This window comes from Camelus ferus, chromosome 31, assembly GCF_009834535.1.
Source record: "Camelus ferus isolate YT-003-E chromosome 31, BCGSAC_Cfer_1.0, whole genome shotgun sequence".
NCBI classification, from domain to species: Eukaryota; Metazoa; Chordata; class Mammalia; order Artiodactyla; family Camelidae; genus Camelus; species Camelus ferus.
Genome location: NC_045726.1, coordinates 5,864,232 through 5,877,220, shown reverse-complemented (window position 1 = coordinate 5,877,220; position 12,989 = coordinate 5,864,232). Strand labels below are relative to the sequence as shown.

Genomic DNA, 12,989 nt, shown 5'->3' with positions numbered 1-12,989 from the left:
TCTTTTCTAATTACATTGATGGAAATTAAACATCAGTTTTATCTAGTTCATAATGCAGGGTCTCTCAAACAGGGACATTTTTTAAACACCGTGGCTGAAAATATATATACTTGATAAATCAGTGTGTATGTAGTGTGCTTTCTTCACTTTGAATGTTACAAAATTAATAACTTAAGTCATCTCCAAGCATTAGGTTCCTATGATAAAAGAAAAAAACTTCTAGATTAGGAACTATCCATTACGACAGTTTTTATTGACTTGAATATAAAGTAAGAAAAAGCAATTCAATCAAACAGCTTTATGATTTAATTCAAAGGGTATTAATTTAAATTTCATCAAGTCACTGGTATTTCAGTAATCGCCTGTTTCTTTTTGTACAGTCTTTTTAAGATAAATGTACAATTGGTGTTACTTAATTAATTAACATTCCTTTTGTGCCAAATGTTTACAAACTGAACAGGTAACCTGTCATCCTTCCAGCACCCTGAGATGCTGGCAGCATTCTTATGGTCATTTTTGAGGACAATGAAATAGAATTTGAGTCAAGGTCTGTTCCGGCTCTTTTTTTTTCTTTGCCTTTTCCAAGCATCAGTCTGTATTCCCAAAATGTACTCAGTCCCTGGGAGTGCCACGTGCTTCTGCCACGTGGGGCAGGACTTATTCAAGAAGTGTAACTTCAGTATTACAACTGCACAGCAGAACACACAGCATACACTCAGGTGGCCCTTTTGGTCAAGGGTGACTGAAAAAGTCGTTCACAGCACTTGCAATAACCCTGTGCCTCTCTAAGGCCTTGGGAACTGTCATTATCAAACCATCTCTAGACCTATTTCTAGACCTGGCAGGGCAGGCGTACTTGAAAGCTATGAAAAGATATCTGATACTTAAGTGGTGTTTGTAAAACTAATGCAAGCCTTCCTGGTAATTTTATACCCATCGCATTTACAGACACCCTTGGCTGGTATTTTTTCCCCAAAATTTGATAATAAAAGATAAAATGATTTTTCAGATACATTTGGACTACCATTTAATGTCCTCAGCTAACACTGGAAAAAAAAAAAAAACCTAAAAATTGTATTATTTTGTATAACATTGATGACATTGACCAAATAGGTTACAAGTTTGGAGTTTTGTAAATTTCCATTAATCTTCTCAGACATATTAATGAGGCAAATACATATTTATGTCTCAGAGGATTAAATTTCTTCGGAAGAAAACATATACGTGTGAAGATTTACATAACATAACAAAACTATTAATTCAGGGAGACGTTGTCCTGGTCAATTTAGAAGCACAAAATGGGAAGTCTAGCTGTGTTAACAGGTCTGTTCAAAGATTTAGCGCAGTCCTTACCCTAATTTCTTGTATGTAAGTTAGGATATTGGAACATTTGTTTTTAAAACTAGCATTAAATAAAATTAATGCAGTTATATTTAATGACACACGGGGCACTGTTGTTTTACAAACTTAACTCAGTTTTCTCAATACAGATCATACGCAGAAATACAAACAGCACACACTTACCCCTTTATCAGTATCATCTCCAGAAAACCTGTCCATTCGTGGCTTCTTGGGGTAATAAATTATTCAGTAAATTTACCAAGGTCTAATGTGTGACTGAGCTGGGAAACTTCTACCCGGTTCTGCCAGATCCCAGCAAAAGGTTCCTGCAAACCACTGCGGGGGAGGACGTACAGATGAAACACTCACACCGCTACAGGCAGCCCTTTGCGGACCTGTAGCCGGGCCAGCGCAGGAGGAACGCGGGCCGCCTGCATCAGTCAGCCCGGACGACACAGGCCAGAGAGGTCAGAGACCGGGGCCGCCCGCACCAACCAAACTCTCCTCCCAGCCTTCATTTCCTCTCTTGCAATGAAACATATCCTCCCCAAAAGGCACATTAGGATTCGTGGGGTGTTCATTTCAAAGCCTAACTCTCAGAATCGAATTCTAATTCCTCAGTGGAGGCCACACAGAAGTCTTCCTGGACTGAGTGTGCACCTGAGAACTTCCCATCTCCTCTATTCACCTACACACGGTCGGCCATCAGCTCACATCTGAAGCTGGCACGGTGTTAGTAATTTTTTTAATCCTATTAAAAGTAGAAAATATTATATGTCTTATAAAAGAGATAATATAAAATATGTCAGATTACATCAAGATGTCAATTATAGATATATTTATTCACATTCTTAAATTGAAAAAGTTTAAATGCTTATAACTGCGGTTGTAGTTTGTATCTGTACACAAGTTGGCCAGATTTAAAAATCAAAATAGTAGGACAGCAGTCAGATCTGAAATTTTTATTGGAAATTCAAACTGAACCGGCATACTGTTTTTACTCCATCAACCAGACCTGTATAAAAACATTTATCAAAAAATGATACAGATGTAGTTTCCAGATGACCTTAAGTAATAAAGACACGCAATATGACCTTGAGTAATAACAAGTGGGGGGAAAAATGCGAAAATCTCCCATAAGCCGTAACAATCACCAAAACACATGCTGTCAAGTCATCTGCCTCAGACGCTCCACTGGCCGATTTTAAGTTGAAACAAACGCTGAGGAACTGCTGCCTTTCCGCAGTGCTCTAAGGCTGATGCTGGGTTTGACAGGGTCCGCATGTAACAAAGCTCTTAGTGGAAGTTCAAATTGTCTTCAATTACACCCCATGTCTAAAGGTGGGGCAGCCTGGCTTTTTAAGCTCTTAAAACATCTCGGATTTTTGTCAGGGTTACCAAATTAATAGGACTCTGTGAACTTTCGTCCTTACTGTAAAGTTAAAACTTAGAGGAATGTACTATTTACGTTCTGACTTTTTTTCCTTTTAAGATTCCCCACGTTAGGGTTGGAGATGAGCTCACAGGTTGATGTGTAAGAAGGAACTTGAAGAGGAGGACAAGGACTGAAGCTGGAGTTCGCTGCAGCTCCGAGGGCTGAGGATACCTGGGTCTCTGATTTCAGAAATGGAGTGGGACTTTTTCATTTATTTATGATTTATTTACTTATTTAACACATATTAATTGAACATCTACTCTTCTGTATTCTAGGCCCTGGGGAAATAGTAGTGAGAATCCAGATGACTGTGTCCACCGAGGAGAGAGGCCATACATATGCTGCTTTAATTAGAATAAAAGTTGTTTTAAAATTTTAAAATTCCCATGTTTCTTTTTCATATATGTGAATTATTATATTATATTTATATATAACATGTTTTATGTGGAGAAATATATATCTATATCTATATCTATATCTATATAAATTTATCCTACTCTGTCCATTAGTTGAACATTCTTACTGTATCTTTTTAGTTTCATTCTGATTAGGGGATAAGCAGATAAGAAATATATTCCTCTATACACTTTTTATTTAAAACTCTGAATCTTTGCCTATAGCCTTGGATCAAATATATTCAACATCTGTTTCTTTTCCCATCCATACCATCCTGCCACTGAGACACGGTGTCAAAGGGAAAAATGCTACCTTTTTTCACATACGAATAGATTTATACTCTTGGAATTCAAAATTCCTAGAGATCAGAGAGTTTTTCGATCAAAATAAATAGAATTTATTTTGCACTTAACCTAAGACTCTTCTGACATTGTGCATGGACAAGTGCTGAGCCTAATTTTATTAATTCTATTATTTCCTGCTCTCCTGAAATTCTCTTATCTTGGAAACATTAAGCAACATTAATACCACATCGTAAATTACTTACAAACACTTTAACATGATGATAACCTCAGATTATGAGCTTGTAACATTTGGAAATAATTGTTGCCAAGAGGCAGTTTGTTCCCGGAAGCTCTATTATCTCTGGCCGAGGTCAGTATTATGCAGCAGCAAAGTTTTCTATTTTGTGGAATCTTTCACGTGTTTTTTTCCTGGAGGTACTGGGGGTGGAACCCAGGACCTTGTGCGTGCTGAGCACGTGCTCTACCCCTGAGCTACTTACTCCTCCTTCCTGAATCTTTCAATCACTATGATTAATTAAAGGAAGTGAAGACACAAACTCTAACACTGGAACCTATTTTTCGTATGTTTACTTTTGAAGAAATGAATGGGTTCTACTTCCAGGGATAAGCAAATGGGTGAACATACAGACTGGTTTGACCCCCAATGATGTTATAACTATGATGCAGACTCAGAAGAAAGCAAACAGGATGGCTCTCTTCTTCCAAGGGCTCATGAGCCAGTAGTGGGGATGGATATACGTTTACATCCAAATAATACGGAATTGCAAGGACACTGACTCAGAATATTACGGTAGTAAAGAGAAAGAATTCCAAAGGTGGTTGCCAACGACTGTCACAGGCTTTCTGGGCCAAGCTCTGTCTAAGTATTTTAGATGTGGTCACTTTAATTCTCATAACCACCCAGTGAGATGGGGGCTATTATTACCCTCATTTTCTGTTGGGGAAATTGAGTCATAGGATTTCACTGTTGTTGTCATTTGTTTGTTTGTTTTGAAGCAATCTTTTCAAGCCCTCCCAGTTAGTGAGTGGCGAAGCCTGACGTGGGAGGGTTTCAAGGAAAGTGGGCTGAAGACACTCTTCGAGTCTTTTTTAAAAAAGGTTTTGTTTGTTTTATTTCATTTTTTGTTTGTAATTAGGTAATTAGGTTCACTTATTTACTTATTTTTAAAATGGAGGCCCTGGGGATTGAACCCAGGACCCTGTGCATGCTAAGCACAGGCTCTACCACTGAGTATACCCTCCCCTTGTTCTAGGATTCTTAAAAGATTAGTTAGAATAAGGGACATGGAAGCAAGGGAAGTGTTATGGAGATACAATTCAGGTAGACAAAACACCACAGGGGTGATAGATAAATGCCGTGCGCAGGGAAAAGTTGCCATCTTGGTTTTGCAACGGCAACAACTGGAAGATGGGGTTTGGAGAAAGATGAGCAGAGAGCTCCTCAACCCAGGGCCTCCTGAGCAGGAGTGGACTCTGATTGCCACGTCAGGGTGGGGCCTCCAGGAATCAAAGGGTAACTTTAAAAAGAGGTAACGTGGACCATTTTCCTTGTTACAAAGATCATTTTGATAATGGGTGAAGCATTTGAGTGGGACAGAACTGGAGGCAGAGTAACAAGTAAGAAGGGCATTTCAGCTGGTGAATTTAGCTACCTGGAGTGGGGTTAGGAGAGGAGGTGACTTGACAAGTACCCAGGAGGCCCACTTGGCAAGATCTGTTCCCTGACTGGATGTGGGATGCAAGGAACAAAGGACTCATCAGAAAAATTCTCAGGAAGAATGATGTCATATATTTAGAAGGAAGAGTTAAAACTGGGAGAGTTTAGATGCCCTGATGTTGAAATATCTGTGCATCATTTAGACCTAGAAGTCCAGAAGTTTGTTGAACGTTCAAGTCAGATGGAAGAGAAGAGTTTAACTGTGTAGAAGGTGGGAACCGATCACTCCCGGGTATCGCACACGGTGGCTTGAGCTGTGGGTGGTGAGTGGAACCCTCAGGACAAGCAAAGTTCAAGGAGAATGTAGAGGAAGGAATGTCCATGGAAAATCCCAAGAAAGGATTATAAAAGCATCCCCTGGATAAGAAGGATAGATAAAATTATGTCAAATGAAGCAGAGACGTCTGACATTAAACTATTAGTACATAATTAAATGAACGCATTTTGTTTCCCCAAATAAAATTATTTATTTAATCAAAATAAGTAATTAAACTGAATTATAAAATAATTTACTTAGATTATTCAATTAATCATTAAATCCTCATACAAGGAGCTCACCGGATTCTGTAATATTCAAAATCATGATTTTCGATGGTAGTTGAACAACTTCAGAATCATCTTTATGAAATTGTGGGGACACCAGAGGCCTCCGGAGACAGTGTTTGTCCTTCGTAAATATTTAGGGGATCCCTCCACCACTTGTGTCCCAACTACTTGAAGGCAATAGTTTTAAAGGAAGAAACAATGACTTGTTGACTAATGTTGAATCAGCTCTCATGTGTACATATTAATTCTGTACTCAGAATCACTGGAGATAGAATTACAAGTCCTCTGGTCCAAGGTCAGCCTTTTATAGCAAAAGCAGCAACAGGCTTGTCTAAGTGTACCGAGTGCTTCCTTTGTACCCAGCCCAGTTCTAATTGCTCTGCAAGCAGAAACCCGATCTCCCAATGAGCATGTGACAAGTGAGACAAGAGCCTGTTCGTGGTGACGACGTCAGTGAGCCACAGCTCATACCGGGAGCGCGGCCTGCGCCGCCCACCTAACCACCGGCACTCCCGGCGGGGGAGGGCAGGGAGGGACACCTGCTGGTCTGACTGGTTGGTTACCAGGGTGGAGCACAGCCCAGGGCCCTTCCTCAAAGACCCTGCCCCACTGTCCACCCCTCCTGGCTCAGTGTCGACAAAATCAGAGAATTAGCCACATTTTCAGACACTGGAAAGAACAGAAACGAACAGAACATGCTGATATTATTCATCATGCACTATCCTGGCAAATGCTTATTCTGGGTTCATTTTTCAGACCATGTACGGAACCCTAATCTGGAAGCATTTCCTCAGTCCCAGCGGGGATGAAGCCCAGCATGAATGCAGGGACGGTGGCAGCTCTGGGCACGATGGATTTCAGTTCCGTGTGTTAGAGCCGGCAGAGAGCTAGATGTGAGCAGAGAAAGGGGGGGGGCACAGGCCAAATGGCAGAAACACACATCTTGTGAACAACAGGGGTCCTTGAGCAGACAGAGGAAAGCAGGAATCTCCAAACTGATAAGAAATCACACTTTTTGGGGGGTGACAAATGTCCTCCAGGTCAACAAAGAAAGGTGGGAAAAGGCAGGAATCTCCAGTGTCCAAATGTAACCTTTTGCTCATTATGCCCTCATTTCAATAAAACCAGCCTTGCGGATTAAAAGTACACATCATACACCGATGCTGGGACACTTTCAATCCAGATTAAATACGGACAAAAAGCCCTCCTCCCTACGGGAAGGTGGAGCTGGGATGGAAATCAGGGAATAGGACCCAAAGCCCCTCCCTCCCCCGTGAATATCCCGCCCATTCATTTCTACACCCTATGGGAACAACTTGCCAAAGAAACTCAGGGCAGCCGCCCACCTGAGCCTGCCTGCTCCCTCCTTCAGAGTGTGCTGTCCATCGCTCAGTAAATCCTCACTTTATCTTCTTGACCTCTGTGTCTGTCTCTGAATCCTTTCTGCAATGAAACAAGAACCTACTTTTCCGTAACACAGTGTAGATCTTCCCCGATCCTAAAATAGAAAGTGACTTAAAGAATTTGAAAATAGCATCTGCCCTGTCTGTTACTAGTGATGGATGCTGTGTAATCAATGACTCTCACCAGAAAAGAGCCTCCCCTGACTACATCATCAGAAGCTCTCAACCTACAGTGCTAAGGGATTTGAGTTCACTATGAAGTATTAACTATTCTGGAGTACAGACTACGAGAGTTTTCCCTCAAATTAGCAAAACAGATTACCCTTTTGAATTCTGAAGGACGTAAAAATAAATTTTAGAGCTATTATGAGGCCAACACTCCTACAACTTGAAACATATGCTGGATGTGACACCTTCACTTGCTGAATTATTTCACACACTGTCCCCAGTCATCAGGTGTCAACACATTAAACTATGGTGTGTATTCACTGCTTTCAATCACAAGGAGAGACGGGGAAGAAAATCAGACAACAGGCTGAAGATACTGAATGCAAACTTCTATTCAGGGCTTGAAAGTAAGTGCCTCTGGTCTGCAGGAGAGTTCAGTCTTTGATACCCGGATTTGAGCTGAATTATGACACATAGATTTGCCTTTTGCATAACAGTCTGATATGAAGGAACTGCATCTTAATTGAAAAGTATTCACTTCAAGTCTCTTTCAAGCTCTACCTACCAGTAATATGTTACATTTTTTACCAAGAGCAGAGTCACCATGGGCTGTGCTGAAGTAGGTCACACAGTCGAGTGTGATGGTCTTTTTCTTTTTCTTTAGTCCCCCTCCTTTTCCTGTCCTAAGTGGCTCTACCTCATGGCTTCCCTTTGCTTCATGGTTCAGTTCTAGGAATTCATCGTCAGATCCCCAATACCCAGCACACGTGTCCTCATTACAACTCAGCAGTGATGCTCATTATGTAGGAAGGAGTTTTCTGTACCCTAGAAATTAAGAGATGGCAAGGGCTCCTTTAAGTTTTCTGACTAACAATACAGAATTACAGGACACACTGATAATCTGTTGTGCCGCCACAGATGAGTATGTCGTTTCCAGGATACCACGTGGCTGCAATCAAGGCAGCCATCGTTAAGCAGCCCTTACCACTTGCCAGTTATGGGACAGCACTCCGCAGGACGAGGGTACACACCTTGGAAAACATCGTGAGCTTAAACTTTCCTTATCTCCTTTTAAGCTCACTGCCTGCTGCTTAGAAGTTACAGATATTTAAACGCAGATCTGGTTTTTCCTGAATCTTTGCCCAACAGAATGACTTCTCCTTTGGGTTCATACATTCCTTTTGCAGTGAGGGACCTACGGGGTTTTATGAGCTGATCATGCTGCCTACGGTCTTAAGTCAGTCATCAGGACAGGCTCTCTTCAGGGCTTCCTACTGATGCAGAGGAACCTTGAGCAAAAGGAAAACATACAAGACTAAGGCTAGTAAAAAAAAAAAAAAAAAAAAAGCACGTTCAGAGATGCCCAGTAGCTCAGCACACCAGCAAGAGTCATCTTAGGAGGGCTTCTGGGACTCAGGGCAGATACTGGTACGCAGGCATGTCTCAGCTCTCCTGGAGAAGTGTGACAAAGCGGCTTAGCAGGGGAGCAGACAGAGAGGCCGCGTGGGGCCATGCAACCTGGGGTAACCCCGGATGCTGACACGAGTGCCCTAGGAGAGCCAGACCCCCCGCACCTGGGGGACCCAAGGGGACCTTTGGCCCATTGAGTCTTGTGGGATATTACATTAGGGTCACTCTGGGGAGAGGGGAAGGAAACGCCAGTTCTAAGGGAATCTGAGCTCGGAAGTCATAACCTCCAGAATGATGTCGGACTGCAGTTTAACAGACCTGTGCTAACTTGGAGGGCTTAACATTACTACGAGAATTGCTGTGAGTATTGCTGTGAGTACTGCTGTGAGTACTGCTGTTGAGTACTGCTGTGAGTACTGATGTTCAGTACTGCTGTGAGTACTGTTGAGTACAGCTGCGAGTACTGCTGTTGAGTACTGCTGTGAGTACTGCTGTGAGTACGGCTGCGAGTACTGCTGCGAGTACTGCTGCAAGTACTGCTGCGAGTACTGCTGTGAGTACGGCTGTGAGGACTGCTGTGAGTACTGCTGTGAGTACTGCTGTTGAGTACTGCTAGGAGCATCACTATTGCCGAGGAAGGAGTATTACTTAAGCATTGATGCGACTACTTGAGAATGTTTCCAAAGCTCAAGACCAAGTGCACTGAACTTTGGAATCCGAAATGTGCCTTTTTATGTACACAGACACTGCACTGATCTGAGTCCAGGCTTGGGAAGTTATTTCCTTCATCATCATTTTGTGACGATTATTCACGGTGAAGAGATCAATTTTGTAATTTCTCCAAGCACGCTGTGAGTTTTTAGACGTTCAAGCATGCACTTACTGGAAGCAGTCACGGATAATCCTGCTTTCTTCTCTCTATATTGAGAGACTTACTTTTTCCCTAACCTTTCAGTTTAGAGACAATTTTTTTGAAAGTGAAAAAAAAAAAAAAGAAATAGTGAAATTGTGTCACTGCTTCTGTAATCTAGCATCACATCAGTCCTTCCTGAGGTCCCCAGGTCCGAGCGGCAGAGCAGGGACTTCGGGTCCAAGACTGTTTCTAGCACCAGGCTGCAGTACACTTCTCTCTGTCCCATGAGTCTATAATTCTATAATACTCGTAATACAGTAAAATGAACAAATACCTCCCTTTCTTAGTAGGGACTTTGGTTTATTTCTAAGAAGCAGTGTTTCAACTCAGCAAAACTAGAGGGGGTAAAAAAGTACCCAATCTGAAAAAAAGAAACTGCTTATATTTTATTTCAAACCCAAAGTGTATCTCCATTAGGTTGGAGGTAACATCAATTATCCTGCAGAAATACAATATGCAAAAATCAAAATGATAAGTTATAGAGCTTACGTTGATTCAAGACATACAATCAAGCTTTCTTTGGTCACTGTCCCACTACAACGTTGGGGTCAGAGTTTCCTGGGCTATGAAGCAACCACTAGTTCTCCAAGCAGCTTGCAAATATATATCCCATACAGAGACCTTCATCTGGGTTATAGGATATAAGGCAGAAAAAAATGGAAAAATCAATGATATGTGTCTATTTAGTATTCGATCCAATGCTAGGTATTTGCCCCGTCATCCCCCACGCCATCACCCCCAGCCCAGCTCCTCTCTGTCCCAGAAAGACTCTCATTTTCTGGGCATATTTCATACCAGGGTGGCCCCAGGCAATCTCAACAGTGTTTTGGTTTCTGTGAAGCGAGGCAGCCTTGTTAGGTTGCTTACATTTGGAGCAATGCATCCAGAATAGAGACAGAATCAGATGCCCTAAAGGGACCAGCCTCAAACCCACTCCCTTACCGCAATAGAGCCTGCCTGAAATCAGCGTGGGAAGCCACAGGAAACAGATCTCTGTTTTATGCCTCACTTTATTACTGGATGAGCCTTTCAGAACGTTAGAAACACTGGTTTTCCCGGAAGGAAGGCCCTGATGGGCCCCCACGGGGCCAGAAGGCCATTGGGGACACTGGAATCTGTGTGTTCCAGTCATTACTTTTTGTCTGAATTCAGCATTCTAACACGTGTGTGGACACAGTGAAATGAGGGTTTCTATTAACGATCCTGAACCCAGGGCGAAAATGGGAAATAAATTAGATTCAATTATCTAGACTGTCTATATAATTGTACTCCAGTGTTATAAAACTGAAGACAGTTATCAGAATGGTAGCCGTCTGAGAAAACTACAGAGCATAAAACCCGTCCATCTGACGTGAATCTAGCATTTACCTAAACATACCAAGTTGACCCAGTGTGTGATCTGGGAGGTCGCCTCTCTGGGTCTTCATTTATCCATCTATAAAATGTTCACCTGCACCAGGTAACCTGTAAGTCCCTTCCTTTCAGAGATCCTACCAGTCTAACATGGAATTGTTCCTCAGTTGACAAAAAACACTTAATTCTTAGAAGAAGAATTCTGCAAAAATGTGTTTCGTCAATACCGTCGCATTTGATGTTCAAAACTTGTGAGCTTCTCAAAAACCTTGACTGATAAAAGGTTGATCCGTTTCTAGGTAAGTGTTTTAATTCAAGATAAAGGAGGAAATACTTGGGGTTTTTTTGCATTGTGTCAATGCAGGGATTTTTTTTGTTTGTTTTAATTAGGAGCAGATGGCTATTTAGGTATCAAGAAGAATTGCTGGAAATACTGAACGTTTTATTATTAAAGCTCATGAGCTGAGGTTTGCTGACAAGAGAAATAATCACACACCATAACTTTTTATTTCATCAGAGAAAGTCGTGCCTCCCCGAGATCTGAGAGCCAGGATCCATGAAATGGTTTCATAACAAGGGACAACCTCCTCCAGAGAGCTGTCTTCAAGGGAAATAAATGGGGTTTAATCTGCCATAAAATGAATTGCACAGTTTATTCTTCTTGAGGAAGTCATGCCTCATGCCATCAGTAAGTGCTAAGTTTTGCTTTGAAAAGAAGCATCTCTTTCTATGCCAAACCCATATTAATTCAACCACGTGGAGTTTTCACCCAGAAAAAGCCACTGGAAAGCCAAACGGTCTTATCTACCACCTGAGGATGGGGGTTGCATTTTTTTTAAAAAGCACTGATTTAAAACATGAACCCTAAATAATTATTCAGTCCAGAGACAGATTTTAAAATGCTTGGTTATTAAAATTAAAATACATAAAAGTATCAGTCAGCCATTAATATCCTATTAAAAAATGACAACTTCATATGCCTCATACCAATATCTAAGAAAAGATTAAAACTGTAAGAGACAGATGCTAGTTAGAAAAAAGTGACAATTAGATGAGATTTATCATTTCTTCAACATGAAAATAATTTGTAAAAACTTGAAAGCAACTAACAGAGAAAATATAAATATTTATAATCCCCAAATTGACGACATTTTCTACACGGACATTTTTAAAGTCCTTATAATAGAGCTGAAGTATTTTTATTTATTTCATTCATTTGAGTACACAACATTTTTTAAATGATAAAGGAAAAGAAAGCAATAATACAAATTTTCAGCTGTGAAATGTGCTCTAATGTTCCATGGGACAGCTGGCCACAGCCCAGACGACGCCCCTTCACTCCACACATTTTCCAAGACACTTATTTTTCTGTTCAAAATCCGTTTAGAACTGGCCCATTCTGATACTATAGTCTCAGGTTCTACGTTAGGATACTTCAGAAACAATTTTTATTAGTACTACATAAACACGCCTATTTGTGTGGATGCTTCAGCAAATGTTATTTTTATTAAATTAAATATAAATTGTTCTGAAACTGAACTGAGACAAATACATTTCATCAAATTTGATATATTACTTTGTTTAGAAGACAGAAGGATATAACTCCCAAGGTTCTGAACCTTCCAGGGCCAGTGTTATAGAGGCTAATTCCTGAAACAGCTCATTAAGGGTAAGCCCTACCTTTACAGCATCTCAAGACCTTGTGCAGCAGGGAAGACCCAACCTGGCTCCATAGTAGGTCTGCTCCTTTAGCTCTATCTAGCCCTGGGCTCTGTCTCCTGGGCTCCGTCACACTGGTTCTGCACCTTTTGTAAAAGAACGCTGCCTGGAGCCTGACATATGCAGGAGAGCCCGTTCTCAAGCTCTGACCTTCACGGGTGTAAGACTTTTCTGTTCACATAGAGATAAAAGGTTGCAGAACAGAGAATAACATTGTCTTGATGGAGGCTTATAGGAGCACCATGACCTGCCCCATGGGGACAGCCCAAGAGCAAAGGACTCG

At 41.3% G+C, this 12,989-nt stretch overlaps 1 protein-coding gene and 1 long non-coding RNA gene across 5 annotated transcripts in view; both read right to left on the bottom strand.

Annotated features, from left to right (window-relative positions):
• The window catches only part of GALNTL6 (polypeptide N-acetylgalactosaminyltransferase like 6), an 803,528-nt gene that overhangs the window by 440,774 nt on the left and 349,765 nt on the right, over positions 1–12,989 (bottom strand). The window lies entirely within an intron of this gene.
• LOC116660755 lies at positions 4,831–7,514 on the bottom strand. Its single transcript, XR_004316368.1, has 3 exons — positions 7,087–7,514; positions 5,753–5,904; positions 4,831–5,551 (listed from the first exon to the last, which is right to left on the bottom strand). It is a non-coding gene; the product is annotated as an uncharacterized LOC116660755 (long non-coding RNA).